Source organism: Aythya ferina, assembly GCF_964211825.1.
Source record: "Aythya ferina genome assembly, chromosome: 15".
NCBI classification, from domain to species: domain Eukaryota; kingdom Metazoa; phylum Chordata; class Aves; order Anseriformes; family Anatidae; genus Aythya; species Aythya ferina.
The window spans coordinates 10,440,010-10,462,937 of NC_140314.1; the positions used below are offsets into that span (position 1 = coordinate 10,440,010).

A 22,928-nucleotide genomic window follows, 5' to 3' on the forward strand; every position below is an offset into this window, starting at 1 on the left:
TCCATTACCTATGCAATATGCCTGGGAGCAGCATAAACGCTAAACCCATGCGGCTCACCCATGTTTAACCACAACTGTATGGCACTCCACTGTGCTGTTTATGCCAGTTTTAGTGCATCAGGAAAGAAAATCCAGATTATGATGCTCTTGAAAGATATTAGTGTCCAGATGAAATCACCTGTGGCTGCTGTTAGCATTACAATTTCTTGGTGCTTTCAAATCCATACAGCCAACGACCATTTTACATACAAAGTAGTCACTATGTTATAGCACAAAACTACCAAAAGATGTTTCAAAGGTCTGTTACAGACCATTTTTCTTTGAACTGCAGTGCCTGCTAAAGTAGATGCAAATTTCATTGAAATTGTATTTGATTTTGGCTCACAGCTTCTCACAGAGAGAACAAAATATGTAAAAGACATCATGCTTGCCAGATTAAGGGTTCCTGACTAGCTGACTCAAATACAGATGGGAAACACAAAAGCTAAGCTTTGATTTCTGTTGAAATAAGTACACGAACATATCTACATTCACAGTAACCTCTTCGGTATCACCTCTCAGTAGAGTCTAACAAGCAGGACTCTCTGGTCTGCCTAGCAGTGTTTTCAGTATATGAAAGCTGATTCACAGCGCTGAGATGATGCAGGTAATGTTACAAGCTCATAGGTCTGGTCTGTGTAGGATAAACTTCAGGCATTAATGCAAGTATATATTGCTATAGATGCCTTCGTATCCAGGCTGAAATGATGTATTTCATTAAAAAAAAAAAAAAAAAAAAAAAAAACAAACAAAAAACAACAACAACAAAAACAACAGCAACAACAACTTGCAGGCACAGGCAACTCTAGCAACATACAAAACTCCATAATGCTTGAAGTTTATTCCACACAATTTTAGAATATGAGAGACAATGTAAGAATCCACAAGTTCTCATCAACACCAAGTGGTTTATTTAGGTTTGAATAAATATCAAGGCTGTGCATCAAACCATGCCCTCGTTATGCAGAGGCATATGAATTGTTTACAGACTGAATCTGAGAGGTCCTGCTTTAAACAGGGAGTTGAAATGACCTCCAGAGGCCCTTTGCACCCTACACCCCTCTGCAATTCTACAAATAACCACAAGTGATGGCAGTATGTAATTACAAATCAGAAGCAACTTCCTTCAGATAGGAACTATTCTAACACGGTGACCGCTCTATTAACATTAGTTCCAAACTTCGGGTAAAACACCACCACCATGTCCCTGCCTGCTCCCCTCCACCCCCATCAATTCTGCCACATTCAGCTAAGACCCCAGGGATTGTCTAGCGACTCGAGAGGGCTGCTGGCTTTCCTGTGCAAAGGAAACCTTGCAACTTGGCACAGTTAAAACTGCCAGATACAAGGGCCACAGTTACAAGCGTTTACTCATGGAAAAGAAAAGGCATTATTATTTTAAGTTCCTTCTTGTGCATACTTAACATCAAAGGAAACTGCATGCACAGAACACCAGCACAACAGAAAATTATCTTGGTGTTTTCTGTATCAAAATCACCTCAATGCTGCACGTCTATTCTTTTACTTGTAGCTTTTACAACAAAGTGGTTATTAAATTAACCACCACACTTGCTGGTAAGACAGAAGGAATTCTTAATCGAGCGCCCCTAGGTAAGGGGATTTAGTCCCTAGGAAAGATGTAGAGATAGAAGTCCTATATTAAAAGCTATACTCAGAGTAATGCAAAAAACAAACATGTGTAGTCTGAGTTTAGATGTAGACGGATATGTTGAAGGATTGTGGTTTTTTTTTGTTGTTTTTTGCTTTTGCAGGCATTGCCATATATGCATATAAAGTTTCCATTTTTCAGATGTTTCAGTTGTCAGCAAAATTTTAATTTTATGGGAAAACACATGAGGAATAACAGACAAAGGAAATTTCCAGGTCTGGACACCTCTGTCAATACTAGTGCTTTATAAAATACTGTACTCAGCAACGCTCAAGTTACAAGTCCAGCTGCCACTGATTTTAACTAAGCTAGATTTTCCAGAGGCTTCTAATATCTCTCATTCCTTCCTATGGTCTAGTCTGAAGCAATTTCAGGTAGAGGATTCCCTCGCTGCTGGAGAATCATGATTTGAAGCCTACTATGAGACACCTTCCTTTTCGTGTGAAAATAGCTGTGAAGTTTACAGTGGTTCTGTTCAAAACAGGGTCTTAAGCTGACAGGTAACTATAATCTTACATGACATTAATGGAGTCTTCCTCCATTGAAAAAACATGACTAATTCGAACACATTTGTTTTACAGAAAAAAAAATCAATGCCATTAATACTTTTGTAAACGAGTGGGGTCAGATTCAAACAGTCTGCACAACTCATAATAGGGTGCAATAATCAAAGTCTATCATTTACTATATCACCATCATGACATTTTTACAAGAATCAATATCCTAGATAATGTCATCCTTTTAATAATAGCTGCCCTTCTAAAACAAGTCACATTCCCCTCCAAGCCCCACATCCCCACCTTTGTTTGTGGTAAGTGGATCTGATCCTATTGTTATTTTCAGAGAAATAACTTCATTAAAATTAATACTACTTGAATCCATTGAAATAATTCTCTGCCTACTCACTCAAGGGCATTTGGAATCTGAAGCATTAGGTTGAATTAGTGGCTCACTTTTCCTATTGCTCCACCTGAGACAGTCTTTGATATTGCTGGAAGCAATAAGCATTACTAATCAAACATTTTATTACTATACAACTAAATTCACTAATGGTTCTAAGTATTTTGTATGAAATACACAGTATAGGAAACATGAGGTGGCTCAAGTTTTCTAGGATTTCAATTATTTATTATGTACTTCAGTTAAGTTTCATTTGACAATGTCTCCTAATCAGAAATCCAACAATCCCTATGACAAAATAAAAAAGCAAGGAGCGTACAAGCTAATTTAATTTGAAGAGCAAGTCAGTTCAGTTGAACACTGAAATCTATTTTATGTATTTTCAAATGAGCTCATTTGCAAGCAGTAATGTGTCAGTTTCTCCTGCTTGTCCCTCATTTCTCTGTCACCCATCATAGCAAAAGTCATTAAAAGATCAAAATTTAATCACATGGAAATTAAGGTCACTAAGAGGCATACAATGGATGCCACTCCCTTATGCCAATTTGGAAGCTTTTATTTCTTAGGTTATCAAGCCGTTTGAAAAAGCTTATCACCTGCTCACAGAAAAAGTCATAATTTGCATGAAAGAAGGATCTCAGCGTGCAGTTTTGATAGCAGGGCTCCACAGCCGATCTCTGCTGCAAAGCCTGCCATTGGAGACCAGGATAAAATTTTATTTTGGCTGAGAGCTGGCTAACTGCAAACCTGAACACCATCTTATTTTCTAAGAGCACCCATTTCATTAACATCAAGGTTCAGCAAATAACAGGAAATTTTGCTGCCTTCCTTGGACTGTAACCCCTCAAGGGCAATGGGTTTTCCTCATAAAAAATGTTGCATTCTAAAAGCATGAGATTTCCTGTGCAGCTGCAATATATTTCAGGTTGCTGTTCTCCAATTACTACTACTGTGCATCTAGAATAATTTCAGTGCAGTACAAAGTGGGTAAAAAATACTATGAAGGTATTTGGGCTGTTGTGTGTCCTCTGTGCTTTTGCATATGGCTATATAAGAGGCCGGGGACAGAAAGGTGCGACAGTTTGTCTCCCACCGTTCACTGTTGAGGTTAAAATATAAATATTCAATTAAAAAAACAACTTGTTGGAAAGCAGAAGTGGCAAATATCACGTGCCACACAGTGAAAGTTTCTCATTTAGATATGCTGACCTCTCTGTCCTGTGCACAGCAAGTCACAAGTTCGGGGGGAATATACAGATTCATGTGAACTATAGTTTCAGTTGGTCACTTCAGGTTATGTCCCAAAACAAAATTCCTTACTTTTTAAGTGGACCAGAAGATAAAACCAGACAAAATAATTGCATATGATATGAAAGAGCTACTGAAACAGCAAGTTACTGTTTGAACTTCATTGTAAAAATAGGTCCCTTTCAGTCTTAAGTTTTTGCTTCCATCCCAAACAATCAGATTCAGAGATCAAGACAGCTAGAAAAGGCAGCTTCAATACACAGTGTTCAAAAATCAAACCTCAAGAGACGCTGCCCTCTCCACCTGCAGAAGTGACTATAGCACAGCTCCGGGTGTTTGCCAGTGTAGGCCATCATGAAGTTGGCAAAGAAGTGGCAGATCCTGACATTTTAATTGAGATGAAAACAGAGAATGAGACTAATGAAGAGGTGGAATGTGGGCAATAAAAATGTACCCACATCACATATGCCAAGTAAACAGAAGAATGCCTGGTACCTCAAGCTTGGGTCTTTTGAATAAGGAAAATTGCACAAAATTAGCTGGTGTGTACATTGTAATAGACAGCCTTAAGCAACAAGATAATTTGCTGGGTTACAAAGGTTATAGACCACAAAACCCAATTAAAACAAAACTACCTGGAACAGAACTAGCTAAACGTGTGCACAAAGGAAATAGTGTACATGCAGGTAAAAAAAAAAAAAAAATGCAAAATACTTGATACTATTTTGTGTCTTTTTGGGGGGGGTTGGGGGGGGGGGGCTTTCTCAAGAGCCAATAACAACAGTGATTAACCATAAGCCCTCCTTGTATCACAGAACTATTTACAGAATTTTTATAAAATGCACTGAAAACAAAAAAAGCTTTGTTTGGGTTTTTGTTTTTAAACAATTTCTTCATCTTTTTACCTTCAGAAATGCACTAAAACATCATAGCATAAGACTTCTGGCAAAACAACAACAAAAACACAGAAAACCAAAAACCACCACAAAAAAAAAAAAAAAAAAACATACCAAAAAAACATGGAGCTTGCATGCACATACAAGATCCCAGCAAAGTCACCTTACAGCTATTACGAATTACTTCTCTGTATCCTAAAAGGAATTAGGGAATGGCTTTCACATAGGGAGCTCATAGAATACAATATTGTTTTTCTCTGTTGACCTGATTACATAAAATATTAATAGTAGTAGTGAAGGTTATTAATTCACAGCAACATGAAGAGTTACATCCAAAGTTACATAGTTCCTGTTGATGACTTTTAGCACTTCATATTAATTTCACCCATTTCTCTGCAATGCATGAAATGTATTAATTCAGATGATCTAAAGTGTCTTCCATATAGAAGTCTTCAAGTGAAAATTATTTATGAGGTGTCAAGTGAACAGTATTACTGCTGTAGCAGACCAGTAGAGACATGAGACATTAAATTTTAAGAAACTGACACACCTTTTTAATTAGAAATGCCAACGTTTGACATTTTTATTCCCAAGAAAATTGATTTATTATAGATCCATTTAATTTTGGGAAAAAGCCGATGCTAGGAATTCTGATTCATAGTCCACAGCGGTAGATTTTCCTAACATGGTGCAGTACAGTTTCTGATCACTCACGTAGAGCAAGTCGATATAAACGAACCGCACAAACCCCTGTATATCTGAGTAAGCAGCAGTTATGTAGAACAACTGATCTCCATCCCCATTCTGATTCCTCATTTCCCACCTGGGACTGTGCAAAGCACTTTTTAAGCAGTCCTTTTAGGAGTTAGAAGAAAACTAATGATTTTATCACTGAGAACGATGCCAGTGACCAGCAGCTGAACATTTCATCGAAATAGGAGAGACAAGTTAAGAATATTAACAGAATACACACTCCTGACTTCCAAAACTTTTATACCTGGCAGCATTATCTAAGAAGGGCTATTCATACACAGCAAGGAGAGCTCCTTCTCCAGCTGTGTAATACTGTCCTTAAGCACTGATCAGACAGACTTAAGCATTTGTGTTCCTGTGATTTTTTTTTCCCTGTCAAATATCTAAGTATTTCCCTACATTAGGGTACTTAAAACACTGGATTGAACTGCTCTAATCATAACTGTAAAAACTGTAAAAAATTAGCCTACTGATTTCAACCATGCTACAGATTTATTTTCTTCCTTAACCAAACTCTTAACAGTGAGATATGTGACCAAATTGTAGCCTCCCAATAAATTAACTGCAGTGGCTGATAAATCCACATGACTACAGTAAAAGAGAATTCCGTATTGGTAAGTGAATCACTGTTAAAGTAAGGAAGAGAGGATGAAGTACACATACAACCCACTGGGACTAACAGGGTACTGCTCGACTGTTCACGGCAGTCTGGGGAGTGATTCAGGCCAAAGCCCACCAGCAGTGATCCCTTCAGTCTGAGTAAAACAAGAGCTGGCTTATTCATATGACTGTGTGACAGTTTATATGAAACTTTGTTTTATTTTTCGACATGTAACAGCAAGTTTGTGCACAAGCTTCTTTGCAGATAGTCAGTGCTCTCATTTTTGGAAAATATGAATGCTTCTGCAAAACAAACACAGCAAAACCTGCTCATAATGGGCACCAAAGGGACTTCTGCTTTTCAACTCTTTGTAGCAGCTGCTTGAATAAAGCAGTATAATTAGATTCCAGCACTCAGAAGGCTGAGATTAACTTACTGTGAGACATAGCTATGCCCCAAGTGAAGAAAGCAACATAAATAGCACTGGCCTAAGGGTACCTCAGACATACTGACATAGCCTTCATGAAGTATTAGTATGGCAATTTCCACCTATGTGGGATGAACAGGTGAATCTGCTGCTGCAGTGGGGTTGGGATGTACACAGGAAGTAGTGGAGGAGTGATTTGAAGCATCTGAAACATATCTCAGCTTGAATATAATATACAGGAAGAGAAGGGAAATATACAGGCGAAGATACAGCAAGAAAGTGATAGCAAAAAAAAAAAAGGAGACAAAAAAAAGACAGAATAATGAAATAGAAGACTCTTCCAGAATTAGCAGCAAATCAATACTCTAGAGGTTCCTTTCGCACCTTCTTTAAATCCAAGTTATTGCTGAATATTCCATTAAGACCTGTTGCACTACAGCTATGACTACACCACAAGTTTCCCCATGTCATTGCAAGTGTTTTTGCCCAAATTATATACGATGCACATATTTATTCTTCTGGTGCTTGCTTGCTGTCGTTTAAGTTGCAGTTGTTGCTAAATGTCTTTCTGTATTTAGAAGGAACATTCTCCCACAGTTTCCTGTGTTGGAAAATAATCCTTGGACATTTGGTACACAGAAAGTTGCAATATATCTGCACAGTTAAAGAACACAGGTGAAAATAGAGAGAGTAACGGTACAGCAACACAGGATGGAATCTGTTCAGACCACACGCCAATCATATGGCCTAATTGTGCAGCTGACTTACCTGTAGCTGCATCACTATGGTTATTTCCAAACTGTTCATTTTGGAAGAACTGCAGGAAAATGTAACACAAAATGATATTTACTAGGCACCACTAGTAAATATCAAAATCTGCTAACTGTAAGTGGAAGATGAAGGCAATAGGAAAAAACAAAACAAAACAAAAAAAAAACACACACAAGAGTTTGTGCCTTTTCTCCTATTGATATTCTGAAATGCCATTTCAAAAGGCTTTATCTCAAAGCATACAGACACGTGCTAGAGGCTGGGCATAATTATTTAGGCTCACTGAGTCACAGATGTTACCTTTAAGTGGTTTGTCAGTTGTCATGCACAATCTGACAATCATGCTGGAGATGAAGTACAAGCAAGAACTGCACATGTACTTTCTAACTATAGTGTTGTATATTGCACTATTTGAATACAAATCCAAAGAGCAGCTCTTCAGATTTTTATGCTAGTCAGTCATGAAACTCCAGGAGTACCACATATTGGGAAGGTCTATGCTACACCGGGCCTGATGGCACCGGATGGGATGCGCCTCTCTCGGAGAGGGGTAAGGATCTTAGGTCAGGAGTTGGCAGGGCTGATAGATAGGGCTTTAAACTAGAGTCGAAGGGGGAAGGGGCTAAAACCAGGCGAGCCAGTGAAGACCTAAGGGATGGTATGCTAGAATCAGAGGGGCTGTGTGCCAGTGGGGTCCTTTGGTCAGATCCACAAGGTGCTGAGTGTAAGGAGACGCACCTGAAGTGCTTTTACACAAACGCACGCAGTATGAGGAATAAAATAGATGAGCTAGAAGTCCTGGCCCAGTCCCGCAACTATGACATCATCGGCATAAGCGAAACCTGGTGGGATGAGTCCTGTGACTGGGGTGTTGCGATAGATGGTTACAGGCTCTTCAGGAGGGACAGGCAGGGTAGGCGAGGTGGTGGGGTGGCGATGTATGTGAAGCAGGGGCTGGACTGTGTGGAACTTCAGGTCGGCGATGGCAAAGTTGAGAGCCTCTGGGTAAGGATCAAGGGACGAACGAATAAAGGGGATGTCGTTGTGGGAGTCTATTACAGACCGCCTGGCCAGGACGATAGCGCCGATAAATTATTCTTTACAGAACTAAGAGAGGCCTCGAGATTAACTCCCCTTGTCCTTATGGGGGACTTCAACTTGCCGGACGTTAACTGGGAGTGCCACACGGCTGACACGAGCAAGTCCAGGAGGTTCATGAAGCACCTAGATGATAACTTCTTGGTACAGGTGCTAACGGAGCCAACTAGGAAAGGTGCCCTCCTAGACCTGTTGCTAGAAAACAGAGAGGGTCTGGTGGGAGATGTGGTGATTGGTGGCCGCCTCGGTCATAGCGACCATGAAGTGGTTGAGTTCAAAATTTATGGTGACAGAAGGAAAAGTGCCACCAAAACCTCATCCCTAGATATGGGGAAAGCGGACTTCAGGCTGCTCAGGGAACTAGTCAGTAAGGTCCCCTGGGAAACTGCTCTTGAAGGCCTCGATGTCCACCAGTGCTGGTCACTCTTTAAGCGATGCCTCCTAGAAGCACAAGATAAGGCAATTCCAAAATATCGCAAGTCAGGCAGGCGGGGCAGGAGGCCGGCGTGGCTGACCAGGAACATTCTAATGGAGATTAGGCGGAAACAGAGAGTGTTTCGCTACTGGAAGGAGGGCCAGGCGTCATGGAAAGAATACAGGGATGCTGTTCGTGTTTGTAGGGAGAAAGTTCGAGTGGCCAAAGCACAGCTAGAGTTGAAGCTGGCTGTGTCTGTGAGAGAAAATAAAAAGGGTTTTTTTAGATATGTAAATGGAAAAAGGAGAACTAAAGAAAACATAGGGCCGCTCCTTGATAGGGAAGGTCTCCTCACAGACGATGACGTAGGCAAAGCAGAGACGCTTAACGCCTTCTTTGCCTCTGTCTTCAATGCCGATGATGGGCGTCGGGACCCAGGGTGCCCTGAGCTGGAGGACCGGGACGGTGGGGATGACAAACTCCCAACTGACCCTGAACGTGTGCGGGATTTGCTACTCCACCTGGATCCCTACAAGTCCATGGGTCCGGATGGGATTCATCCCCGGGTGCTGAAAGAGCTGGCGGATGTCATTGCGGAACCTCTATCAATTATTTTTCAACGATCCTGGGAATTTGGAGAGGTCCCGGTAGACTGGAAGCTGGCAAATGTTGTGCCAATTTTCAAGAAGGGTCAGAAAGAAGACCCTAGCAATTACAGGCCTGTCAGTCTCACGTCAGTGCCTGGTAAAATCATGGAGAAGTTGGTTCTTGGACTCATTGAGGCGCACCTGGGGGACAAAGCAGTTATTGGTCCCAGCCAGCATGGGTTTGTGAAGGGTAGGTCCTGCCTAACTAACCTGATTTCCTTTTATGATAAGATCACCCGTATGGTGGACCAAGGGAAACCAGCTGATGTGATTTTTTTGGACTTCAGCAAGGCTTTTGACACGGTTTCCCATAGGATCCTACTGGACAAAATGTCCACCATAGAGCTAAATAAAAACATCATACGATGGGTGAGCAATTGGCTAACGGGCAGGGCCCAAAGGGTTATGGTAAATGGAGCTGCGTCAGGCTGGCGGGCGGTCACCAGTGGGGTCCCTCAAGGCTCCATTTTAGGGCCGGTACTTTTCAATATTTTTATAAATGATCTGGATGTAGGAATAGAGGGTATTTTGAGCAAGTTTGCTGATGACACCAAACTTGGAGGAGTTGTGGACTCAAGTGAGGGCGTAAAGGCCTTGCAGAGGGATCTGGACAGGTTGGAGAGCTGGGCGATCACCAACCGCATGAAGTTCAATAAGAGCAAGTGCCGGGTCCTGCACCTGGGACGGGGAAACCCTGGCTGCACGTACAGACTGGGCGATGAGACGCTGGAGAGCAGCCTAGAAGAGAGGGATCTGGGGGTCGTGATAGACAGCAAGTTGAATATGAGCCAGCAGTGTGCCCTGGCAGCCAGGAGGGCCAATCGTGTCCTGGGGTGCATCAAGCACGGCATCGCTAGTAGGTCAAGGGAGGTGATTGTCCCGCTCTACTCTGCGCTGGTGCGGCCTCACCTCGAGTACTGTGTGCAGTTCTGGGCACCACAGTATAAAAAGGACATGAAACTGTTGGAAAGTGTCCAGAGGAGGGCTACGAAGATGGTGAAAGGCCTTGAGGGGAAGACGTACGAGGAACGGCTGAGGTCACTGGGCCTGTTCAGCCTGGAGAAGAGGAGGCTGAGGGGAGACCTCATCGCAGTCTACAACTTCCTCGTAAGGGGGTGTCAAGAGGCAGGAGACCTTTTCTCCATTAACACTAGTGACAGGACCCGCGGGAACGGGGTTAAGCTGAGGCAGGGGAAATTTAGGCTGGACGTCAGGAGGGGGTTCTTCACAGAGAGGGTGGTTGCACACTGGAACAGGCTCCCCAGGGAAGTGGTCACTGCACCGAGCCTGTCTGAATTTAAGAAGAGATTGGACTGTGAACTTAGGCACATGGTCTGAACTTTTGGGTAGACCTGTGCGGTGTCGAGAGTTGGACTTGATGATCCTTAAGGGTCCCTTCCAACTCAGGATATTCTATGATTCTATGATTCTATATTCATCTGTGAAACACTGGCGTTTTGGCTTACCCACCAGGATTTAACATATGAGACCTGCAAACCTACCATGCTTCAGCTGCAAAGCCAAGGATACAAAACATTCAGAATTGTTACCAATATTTTGCTGTCAGACTATGATGTCATTTCAAAGAAGTTTTTGCACAAGTCTGTCCTTAACAGACAGTTAATCTAATGTTAACAGTCTGGATATTTCTAGTCATAATGAATTTATAAAACTGTAGATAATTAATATCAATAATCTAAAAGAGTTCACAGACACTCTGGAGGACAGAATCAAAATTGTTTTGGTATTGGTTCATTGGCAAACTCTATCATTTCATGGGACCTGTGATGACAAAAAGAGTCAAGGCTGACAAATAGGAAAATCTCTACCTTTGCTGCAAAAATATTGATGCCCTAGCACATGCTAAATTAAGCCCACTTCTGCAGGTATTTGTTCTGCCCCACCAGCAGGAGGTATGGCAGGGAGTCAGCACGAAGTGTTCTGTGTAGCACTGTGCTGTACCTCAGGATGCCTGGGACTAGTAAACACAGAATAATTCACTAATTTTTCTTCAATAACAAATTTAACCAAGGTAGAGTTGATGTAAATTCATACAGTGACAAACATTAGGCTACTTATGAATTTTAATTTGATGATATTTCCAAGGGCACAGCAATGAAGCATCACTGCTTGCAAACGAGGAGAGTAATACTGTGGTATTCCTAGTTAAATGTAGTCACCTCAGCTACTTTAAAATAGCACACTATGGTCAGTTCTATAGCTGTGTCCAATGATGTCTTCTAAACTTCTTTAAAGAAACCCATAACAAATACTTTGGATAGAATAACGATGGTAAATCCTACAGAAATAAATAACATTTACAATCAAGACCCATACTACTACTTTCATTGTTTAGACGCGAAGTAACAAGGATTAGAATTTCAGTGAAGCTTTAAAGAACACATACGCAATCCTAATGCAGTTTGTCATTTCCATATATTTTCAAAGAGGTCCTTGCAATGTTCTTAACTTTTTTTTTTTTTTTTTAAATACTGCAGCTATGCCTGATCACTAGGATTAAGGTAGATAAACATATTCAGAATAATTCACCTCAACTAATTCCTATACAGAAAATAAAGCGGGGAAAAAAAAAAAAAAAGTGTTTTAAGCATACTTGCCCCTAACACATGCCAGAAACTATGTACTAATAACAGTTGCTTTGAATACCTTAATAGTCTGAACACCTGAAAACATTTTTAAATTCTTCAAGACTCTGAATCACTGAAGCCAAACACTTCACTCAGAAAATATTTTAAGTTTCTTAAATAAACAAGTTTATCATATCTTAATATAAGTGCACAACTTTAAGAGATATTTAATACATTTAGTCTCCTGACATGAGAGGACAGGAAAGCTTGCTCAAGCTTTCAGTGAAGACTGACTAAAAACATGTATCAGCCAGCTAGCTTGAAACATGAGATTTGGCCATTTCCTGTGCTGAGATATTGAATATTCAGTACAAAACAAACAGACAAAACAAAAAACACCTTAGTAGCTCCAATCTACAGATATTATTAACAGTTGAATCATCACAAGGTACCTTTGGATGGTTATAAAAAACAGACTGCATAAAAATTCACAAGCTGTTTTCAAATGTAAAACAAATAAAGTCCCTGCAAAATAACAAGTTAAACATGCAGATTCTTCTAGTTACAGGCTTTAAAGATAAATAAATAAATAAATCATCCTCTGAACTCAGTTTAAAAGAAATTAAAATTCATTTACCTGAGAATTCATTTGGGGTTATTATTCATTGTTTCCAATGCCACTGCTTCCTATGGGCTTCTTTTTGTAAGAACCTTACAGTCAGGAAGTACAAAGTCCTAGTGATAACAGAAGAGTAAATAGATTGAACAGGTTATATTATGGTAACATAATTTACAAAAATCAATAGAAAAGTATCCCAGAGGATACTCAACATGTCATATCAAACTAAATGGAAATGCAAAGAACTACCCTTCTGCTTTCTAAGTGCAGAATGAGTCCATGCCAGACGTGTACATTCCTTCAAAGGACACACCTGACACAAGAGTCCTAAGTTACTAATGGATAGAGAGAATAGTGAATTAAAGACTTACATATTAGGCAAGATTGGGAAATGTAATTTAGATGATGGAGTATCTTTGGGGTTTTCACTGAAAAGGAACATACGGAACATATAGACAATCAGTGTCAGATTAACATCTAGATATGACAGGATCACTGAATACACTCCTGCATCCTTCAATACTGTTTCATCACACTGTGCCCATGAGGTACCTTCCAAATAATTCTTATCAGAGAATGAGCTAATTAACTGAGCAGAAAGACATTCAGGAACTCCTGTCAGGATAAGTCAATGATTGAATCTGGCACATCGCTTTTAAATTTTTTTATTATTATTTTTTTTTAATAGGGAAGATTTTCAATCAGTGCAGAGATTTACAGATTTCAAAGGCTAACAGTTTATACTACCTAGGATCTGGACAACTGTTTCAAGTCTTCAGTTAAACATTACTTGTTAACAGATGTTAGTCTCCTCTCTCAAAATCCAAAGGCAAGGAAAAATACCTTCCAAAACAGTCCTGTTTACAATTTTGTCTCAAGGGTGGAAAAAAAAAAAAAAAGTACTTCACTAAAAAGCAATCAAGAAAAACAGTTTCCTATTCACAGGAGCTAATTACGTTTACAAAAAAAAAAAAAAAAAGGAAAAAATCAGAAATGACTTTCAGTAAAATGCAAATAGTAGCAGAGGGAGATAAATAAAACCCAATAGAATTGCTTGGTGCGATTTTGCAATCACAGCTTTCAGGAGCTGGAAGAGAATAAAAAGAAAGCTGCTTTCCAATAACACAGAAATAGTGTAACAACTAGCCAGTCAACAGAGGCAGAAAATAGGTAACCAGAGGAGAGTGACAAAATCAGCTTTTACTGACATAGTAATAAAAAGAAGATAAAAAGGCAGCAGAAGACACTGATGCAAAGATGTATTTGTAAACACCAGATAAAGAACAGCTGAAGGCAATAACTCAGGCTATAACATAGCTGATAAAGCAGCCCTGCAACATTCTAATCACCTGCAGTCCCAGGACTCCCTTTTTTGAGAGGAGCAAATAACTCATCATTTTCATAGAGCAGTAAATTCTGTGCATAACTTTGAAGTGCTCAAATAAGATGTTTCCCTTAGGAATGCAGATGGTTTTCAAGTAACTGAGAAATGGACACTGGAAATAGAATCACAACACAGTTTGGATAGAAAAATTCCCATATGGAGAGACTGCAACAACATGGGACATCATCATTATTAGAGTCCTCCTGGTGCCCAGAAGCAGCATCACTTCTATTGTTTGATCCCTCACTGGTAATTTCTTATCATTCCACCTCACCTAAATGTGAAGAGGGGATGTAACATAACAGAAGAACAACCAGAGACACATTATAAGAAATAAGTCTCTCACAGCTACCTAAGGATACACAAAATTCAGCAAAGGATTTTTCAGAGGTATTTGAGCATTTTAACTTGCAACCTTCCTAAAGAGCAGGCAAGTCTCAAACAGATTTACATATAACTAGTCTCCCACCTATATGTTTGGTCAAATAAGGGCTCCAGAACCCACCTAAAGGGACATGAATCTAGCTAAAACAGTATGGCCAAGGCCCAGAAGGAAATGTTACTTCAATACTATTAAAACTTGTCTCTAAGCATTTGCCTTCATTGTGTTTAAGTGATTCTGAAGCACAGAGAAACACGTGGATGGACACTGGGCCAATAATAAATTCAGTAACGACATAGCCTCAGAACGCAGATGGGTGACAAATGTGTTAGAAACATATTAGGCACAATAAAATAATTGAACTTTAGTCTTTGAATAATTACTTTGTTACTAACTGACATTAATTGCACCTTTCCTCTCAAATTTCTGAAGTTATTCTCAATCACATAGTTTCTAATTTGCTCAAAGCCTTGTGAAGCAGCAGCCTGTGCAGTACCACAGGGCAATGCTTCCCATAGCTCCCTTCTGTTCCATTCTAAACAACTCTTCTTTGCACAGATTTCATCCGTCTTTTCCATACATGTATATGAGAAGTAGAGACTTTATACCTACTAAAGATTTGGTATTTACATAGCATATCATATGATCGTATGTTAAAGCTAGTGTCACGGAAGGATAAGAATTCAAAGGTTGGAGAAGGCATTCTAGTTGTTGCTATACATTAGATTACCCATGCATACTCCCATTAACAGTAGCAAAAAAGAATAGAAGGTTCAGTCTCCTCTCTGATCATACAGTTCTAAAATTTTCACAGAACTGACAAACAGCACGCAATTAAGTGAACTAGGTCAGAACAGGAACAGAATAGGGATCAGATCCCTAAACCTCTCTAGAAAGTGCCATACCTGCACACATGCTGATAGGACAGTTCCTTTTACTACGGTGATTATATTGCAAACTGTTTACAACTCTTTCCTAGACTAATAAAAAAACAAACACACTGGAATAGAGCTTCATTCACTGAGAGCCTACCAGTTGTTTTTGCACAAACTCTTCCGTTCATAAGAGATTCCTAACTATTTCCATTGGTCTGTTTGGTCCTTTGCTTAAAATTAATCACAGTAATTTATTTTTTTTAAACATCTGGCAAAATTGCACCAAACACATTACACATGGCAGAAGACTAGGTTTTACCAGTTAGCAATACGTCGTATTTTATTGTGGGTAACAACAAAATTCAGCTGTGGTTGTCCCAAAACTCTCTGTAGACTGACAATCATTCCCACTGTTACAACTCCTGCCTTTTGCTTCTTCAATTGTATTTACGTTCCAAGAGAAGTCAAGATAAATATAATTAGGTGACAATAAGTAATTTTTAAGGACTAAATCATTCAACGTGAATAAAACCAACAATATAAAACACAATCCACGTGTGTATGCAGATTGTGTGTGTGTGGTTTTTTTTTGTTTGTTTTTTTTTAATAGTTTTTTCTGCTAGACTTCTGATCTGGAAACTGTGTGTTAGGAGCCTTAGATCAAGATGCTAAGCAGTTATATTTAATGAAAAGAACATGGGGTGATGGGTGGTTTAATACCCTTATTGAGCATTGATCAGTTACGAGGAGAACTTTGAAGTATAACAGCAGAATGTCCTTGTTTTGAACCATTTTGACCAACAGAAAGATTTGGACATGGTCTGTATGGTTGTTCTACAAGGAGGAAAATATTGTTTTACAGCACACCATGTGTGATTTGGTGTTCTTTGTTACCTTGTGTATTTTTTTTGCAAGATGCCTGCCAATTTAGTGTGGTAGCAAGTCTCCAGCAGAAACTGCAAATGGAAAGAGAGCTGTAACCTAGGAAACTTTTCTATGTTGGCACTTCTTAGGCTCTGAGTGAAGAAGAGTCAGTTGAAAGAACCCACAACTCTCAAATTCAAGTCAAACATGAAAATTTTGCAGTTACCAAGTCTTAACTTGCCGAGATTCACTTTGCCTGTTTTAAGTTAAAAATGTCCCCCTGTACAAGGGCAGAAATCTGCCTGCCCCACTTGCATATCTTTTTAGAGCCTGCCTAAATCCAATATTTTTATTGTGCACCCATCATTTGAGTAATTATCGTTCCCTCCAATTAACCACAATTTTCTATTTAGTTGAATTTACAGTGTTTCCCATAGTCTTCTGAGAATTCAAGATTTGAACAGTGCTGTTGCCACGCAGTCAACCTTAGTTACAGTGGCTTGGTTTACTGATGAAGTATCAGGGTACCATTAGGATGAGAGGTACACAACAAATATTCCTATAGCCATCAGAGCTTGTTTCTGCCACAATATTTAAATCTTCAATGCATACCCGAAGCATATATACAGTATTTTATTAAACTTACATACTTAGTCAAGCATTTAAAGGTAAAATTCAATCTTAGAATTACCAAAGAGTAAGTGCTAGGTGATTATTAAGTCTCATATCTGTAAAACGTGCAGCTTGTTTTTGATAACTAATATTGACAGCTTTAAAGTGACACGCAGCAAAATAAGCAAGCTACTTAATCATGTGATGCACACATTTTCCATCTTCCTTTAGAACAAGCCAGTAAATCACAGCAGTGGTGCCTTCCTACTGTTTTCTTACTGCTCTAACCCACGTGTGCTTATTTCCAAGGACGTTCTCTGAACCTTCTATCTTTTTTTGTACAGCAATGTTGTTAAAAGAACATCTAAAGTAAAAGAAAAAAACAACTTTGTCAGTTTAAATCCCAGAGAAAGTTTTAAGAATTAGATCAATAGAGGAATAGAACCTCTTCTTTTGGTATCTGCTACAGCTGCGGGTGTGTGTGTGTGTGGGGAGGGGGACTTGACACCAAGATATGAAGTATTAAGTTCCTTCTGAAGTCATAATACAGCCACATAGGCAACTGTATTCTCCAACTCCATGCAAGTGTCCACATAGGGTCTCTCCTCACTGTGGATTGCAGTCCTCCCCAGCCTTCGTCATGGCAAAGTCAATATTCAATATTACCTCTTCATTTGCTTGCAAACTTTACAGTTATGCTAAAATTCCCCTACTATGAAGCCAGCAATGCTAAAACCTTGATTTCTTCCAATAAGTCAACCTAAAGAAGTAAACTTATAAAATTTATTCTCCTCAGGTGTTTCATAGTTGTTAAAGAAAAAAAGTCAAATTTAATCACAAGGAGAGTGATGAAAGATCACTGCGTTGATAAAAAAAAAAAAAATGCTTGAGGGTTTTCCAAGACATAGGCCTACATCACTTAGGCATTTAATTCCTATTGATCTTAATAGAATTCAGGCACCTCTGCTCCTTCATGAATCTGAAACTTGCATTCTTAAGGCTATTCAATCATGGTGAAAAAGTGTACCCTATGACTTGCTAAATAAGTTCACTCTAGGTTGTATTTATGTCAGTTTTCATATGGGCAATGCTAGCGAAAAGAACAGCAATCATTTTCATGTAGCTTGGGGCTTGAAACAAGCTCCCACTTATACAGGAGTAAATTCAGGGTAATTCCATTTACTTCTTTTGATTGGATCTGGCCTCTTGCCTCTGACACTGCCTGTGGTAACAACTGTAGTGTATCATTTTTTTTTCCCCTCCAAAATAAGATTGCATTTTAAGAAGAATGTTTACGAAGAGGAATGTCAAGTTTTTGTACCATTTAGAGATTGCTAGCCTATGTGGATATTTAAGCAGAAGCAACCAAAATTATTTTTCACGAAGGAGAGAGGGAAAGTTACACAGAGTCATAATGCCCACTAGAGAATACCTGCCCTGTATACACACAATAACTCCCATCACCACATACAACAACAGCAAAAAAGGAAGCCTAACCACATAAGACGCCTGTAGTCATGTCATCACAAAAACTATATTGACAAGGGCAGAAAGAACTGTGCTAAAGCTTAATACTCTAGTAGTTAAGATCAAAAAAAGTCCAATACCAAAACATCTTTCCTGGCATGGTGAATCATTTTTACTTTTTGTTTGCTCCACGTAACTATTCCCCGTGGCAGCCTGCCAGGCAGGAGCAGGTGTACAGCTGTTCCTGTGCCAGGTAGTACACTGCCAGAGAGGGGAGCCAAGCCTGAGCACTTACGAAACACTTTCTACCACCCCTTTAGCAGAGATTCAAATTTGGCATATTCTTGTGTCGCCACTCTTGAAAATTTTGGTTTTGCTAATTAAAAATACAAATAGTCCATAATAACTTACTTACAGTTCCCTGTGATAATTATTCTTTCCACTGAAAATTATGGCAACTGGAATCCTCTGCACCACAGCACATACTGCAAACGCCAAGAAAGAAATCAAAGTGTGTCATCACTGTTGATAGAAGGATAAATATAGTTGAAGTCAGATTAATATTTCCAAGATTACTCATTTCTACTTCAAAAGAGAAGCAAAGATCATGTGCAAAATGACAGCTACCCATCTGGGACTAGAAAAGTCACCATATGGATGTCTTTTTTCTAATTATAGATAAATTTCTGAACTAAGGGATTTAAAAGTAGAGATTTGTTAGTTCAAAAATATACTTCCTCTCCTCCCTCATTCAGGCAGTCCTTTGGTGCTGGCTAATCAATCAAGCAAAGCATTAGGAGCTTTGCTTCACCTTTAAGAAGGGAGAATTTTCCTACTTTGTGTAATACATATTTTTGTAGCCCTAGGAGGAAATTTGTTGCTTTTTTTTAAATAAGCCAGAAGAACCTTTATAATCCTTTAGCCTAATGTCCCTCATATCAGAGGCAATGAGATCTCCTTATGTAAATTCCTTACCTATGTATAATATCATTACTTGAAATACAGAATACACTCCTGAAAAACATCCCAAGTAGATTGAAAGATATTTCAATTACATAATTATCACCCAAGGTAAGTTGCTCCAAGAGCAATTAATTTACATAAACGATTAAGTATGTATTCTTAACTTTGGGCAAGTTGGTTCTTCTTCCACTACAAGATTAATGTTTGTTGTATTTTGTCTGCTGGATTGACTGATTAATCCTCTATCAAATTACTGAATGGTATGCATGTATTTATAAACCAATCATATTCTTCTTCAGAGCTTTGGTTTGATATGCTAATAAAGCAGGCTTCTTGACCTTGGGAGATGTTTTCTATACTTTACATTAAGGGTGGGGAAAAATAAGCTCCTCTGAACCCTGCAGCTTTTGGCCTCCCTCTAGAACTGCAAACACTACATAATATTCCAATAGCAATTATAGCTGTGCCAACTGCAGAGGCTGAACTGTCTTTTCATGCCTGCTTAGCATTTCATAGCATTTATACATGGATTACATTAGCCTTTTTGTCATCAAGGTAGAAATTAACTTCAGCACATAAAGGTAGCTGATACGAAGGAAACTGCAGGAGTAGCCAACTGAGACAAACAGGCTTTTTCTTGAAGCCCAGAGCACACATGCCATGCTCATGACCTCCAGGGTAGCCTCTTTTTTCCCCCTCTACTGACTATGCTAAGTTAGGCAGAACAAGTACGCTGAATATCATCCCATATCCAGGGGGAGTTTAAAACACATAACAGCATCTTTGGCTGCTCTTAACGCACATGAACCAGCAAATTTCTGGTTACCATACAAGTCAGCATGCATAAAAACTTCTTTATAGCTTTTTTCCTTCGGTCCTGGTAAAGTCTCACATTCTGTCCATAGTTAAACTGAGCACTTATCACTGTTACACACACGATTAGTCCCTGTACCTGCCCTAGACATACCTGAATATCCACCTCACAGATTGAGAACAGTTGTATTGTGAACAGTTGTCTGACATCTATACAAGCAGTGAGATAAAGGTTGAAATAGCGACGAAAATGGCAAATGCACCTGATCCATTTAGTTTATATAAGATAGCAACTTCACTTTGCTGTTGTCTCAGGAGCTAGTGCTTCCAAGAAAGGAGGCTGCCTGGAGGATCAGGGAAGGTGCTTTCAGCAGCTCATGAGCAAGAGGCTATTCTCTAGCTGCTCCCATTACTTTCATTACTACTACAGCCCAAGTGCGGGAGGAAAAACAAACAAACAAAACAAAAAAAAAAAACATGAAACTGAAAGAAAACTATTTTTTTTTTTTTACTTATGCGACTTCAAGTATGTGTGACTATGATCTAGCACTATGACTGTCCACTGAGTAACATAGTTCTCAATCTGAGCATGATCGAAATAGATTCACATATTTTATCTGGGCTATGATCCTTATTCCATTAAGAAGCTGGTCTAATACAGCATTTTTTCCTCTAGCTGTAATACTGCACCACTTAACTGTGAGATTTAGCACAGTCCTCATAACTGGAGCCTTATTTCCACTCATGTTGTTACAAACATCTTAGTGTCTCATACTTTATCCACACCATGAGATCTGGAAGTTTAACCATGCATAAAAACCTTTTGGCTGTTGCAATAACACTCTGAAATGAAGCATGCTCGTCTCCACACAGGCCGCAGCACACAAGGCCATCTTATTCACTTCACTCCTGTTAACTTCAGGTTTTCCTCTACATACCATGGAGTTTTCCACCCTTGCTTTCAGTAAGTCAAATTACAACACACAAATAATACAGTCCTTCAGGGAGAGAAGAAAAAAAAAAAAAAGAAAAAAAAAAGAAAAAAAAAAAAAGAAAAAAGCTTCTGCTTTCCTAGAGGAAAGAGCAGAAGGCTACTCAGAAAAAGCTACTGGAGCCTTATGAAGAATGATATAAAATTCAGCTTCACACACAATCTAACATCCAACCCATGACCAGGAGTAGTAGTTCTCCTTTGCAAAATAGTGTTAAATGCCCTAAAATACTAGGATCCTAGGTCTATGTTCTAAGTTATGTACTTTTGAACACAAAACTAACCTCCATTTGCCCTAGTCCCCCCCCCTCACACGGCCTCAGCCATCTTAGTTCACAAGACCCTACTGTGTTCAAACTCCACCCATTTTCCTGAGGAATGTTTTTTTCCCTCCCCTCAGGCCCAGAAAAAAGAAACAAATAACAATTACATTATCATTCTGTTATAGCTCCCTACTAATTTTAGTCTCACTGTGGCTCTCTATTAAATCCTCAGCCCTTTCAAATGCTTCTAGAATCACTTACAGATAAAGCTCCCACTGCTCAATACGTGTGCATTGCAGCTCCCATAGCTCAGCAGTAGACCAACCCCTCCAAAACCACAGCAAGTTAGGCAGCAGGGTACAGGCACCTTCTTTTACATCTTTTCCATGGCTGCTGAAAAACAAGCTTCAGCTTCTCTGGGCTGACTATTTCTGTGCCCTCAAGCCCAGCCTCCTGCAGAGCTTCTTCACCTGAACTGCCCACAGCTGCCCCCAGAGCCCCCTGACAGGGCCCAGGTCCGGCCTCCCCCACCTGCAGCCCTCTGTGTCTCATCCCCTTCAGCTGGGGCTTCTAGCATTTTCTTTGGAAGACTCAAATTCGATTGAGGCCTTGTCGTTTTCACAAAAAGCTTGATGGGGAGAGGAGGGAGAGGGATGTGGGTGTAGTAACACAGTTTTTGAATATATTGCTTTGAAAATCATAGTGAGATGCACAGAAAGGCATAAGAGGTCCCAGGCTTCACAATAAGACCCCCAACCATTAATACAATGACCAAAGAGCTGCCTAACGATGACATTTACAGAAACATTTAGGATAAACTCCTGAAAACCTCACCTTTCATGGGAATCAGTAGTTTGTGTGCTCCTGAGAGGCTCTATCTGCTCCCACCTGAAGTTACAAGGCAGAACTTCAGGCACAGCACAAACTTCTGTATCCCTTCATTTTGGCTTTGTTCTCTACCAGGCCAGAATCTAAGCCAGATGATAATGCACCAGATAATGCTTTAGAGCAAGTACCTCCAAGTATTTTAATAAAAATATCTAGTACTTTATGCTGATACATATGGCAAACTAACTTGTAGGAAGCTAATGTCCCATTTGCAGATTTCCCAGAGATGTCACTGAGTTGCAACAGAAATTGGGTTAGTTCTTTGCTACTTTTCAGAAACTTTATTTTGCTGATGGTTTCTTTTCTACTCAACTGCAGGGCTATTTGAACTGGCTAAGAAATTTAACACAAATTTAACATTTTCTCCTGAAGAAAATAGCTTGCCTAATCCTCTGATGTTTTCCTCTATCTTAACATGAGGGGAAAGGAAGGAGGAAATCCTTTAGAAGAAGAGACTAAAAGGGAATTTTTGCCTGTTCGGCCTTATAAACATTGGCATTGAATGAGTTAAGGGACTGGCATTACCAAGCTGTTTATTGGTGGTGGGGAAAGCACAATGTGAATCATTACAACTCCAAAGAAAAGAAGATATATTTGAAAATGAACAACAGCATATGCTTATGCTTCCTTAAAATTAGCTTTGGGCCAGTTGTTTCTATCCCACAGTAATACCAAGCATGCAACAAAAGAAAGTTTCAATACCATACATTTCCTTTAGGAGGGAGTCCAAAAGTCAAGTGGGTATGAAATAAGAC

The 22,928-nt window shown here is 39.6% G+C and overlaps 1 protein-coding gene across 25 annotated transcripts in view; it reads right to left on the minus strand.

The window, feature by feature from the left end:
* Positions 1 to 21,893, minus strand: part of LOC311445203 (uncharacterized protein) — a 259,968-nt gene extending 238,075 nt beyond the window's left edge. For 7 of the 25 annotated variants that reach the window (XR_014698276.1, XR_014698277.1, XR_014698281.1 and 4 more), the window contains exons 1-3: positions 21,547 to 21,839; positions 18,671 to 18,777; positions 12,690 to 12,787 (exon numbers count right to left, since the gene is read on the minus strand). The gene's annotated coding sequence lies outside the window, so the exon portion shown is untranslated. Of the gene's footprint in view, positions 1 to 3,854; positions 4,238 to 6,301; positions 7,188 to 7,301; positions 7,351 to 11,609; positions 11,764 to 12,689; positions 12,788 to 18,666; positions 18,778 to 21,546 lie in introns of those variants that run through there. The other 18 variants (XR_014698278.1, XR_014698279.1, XR_014698293.1 and 15 more) reach the window with 17 other exon arrangements.
* Positions 21,894 to 22,928: the final 1,035 nt, after the last annotated feature.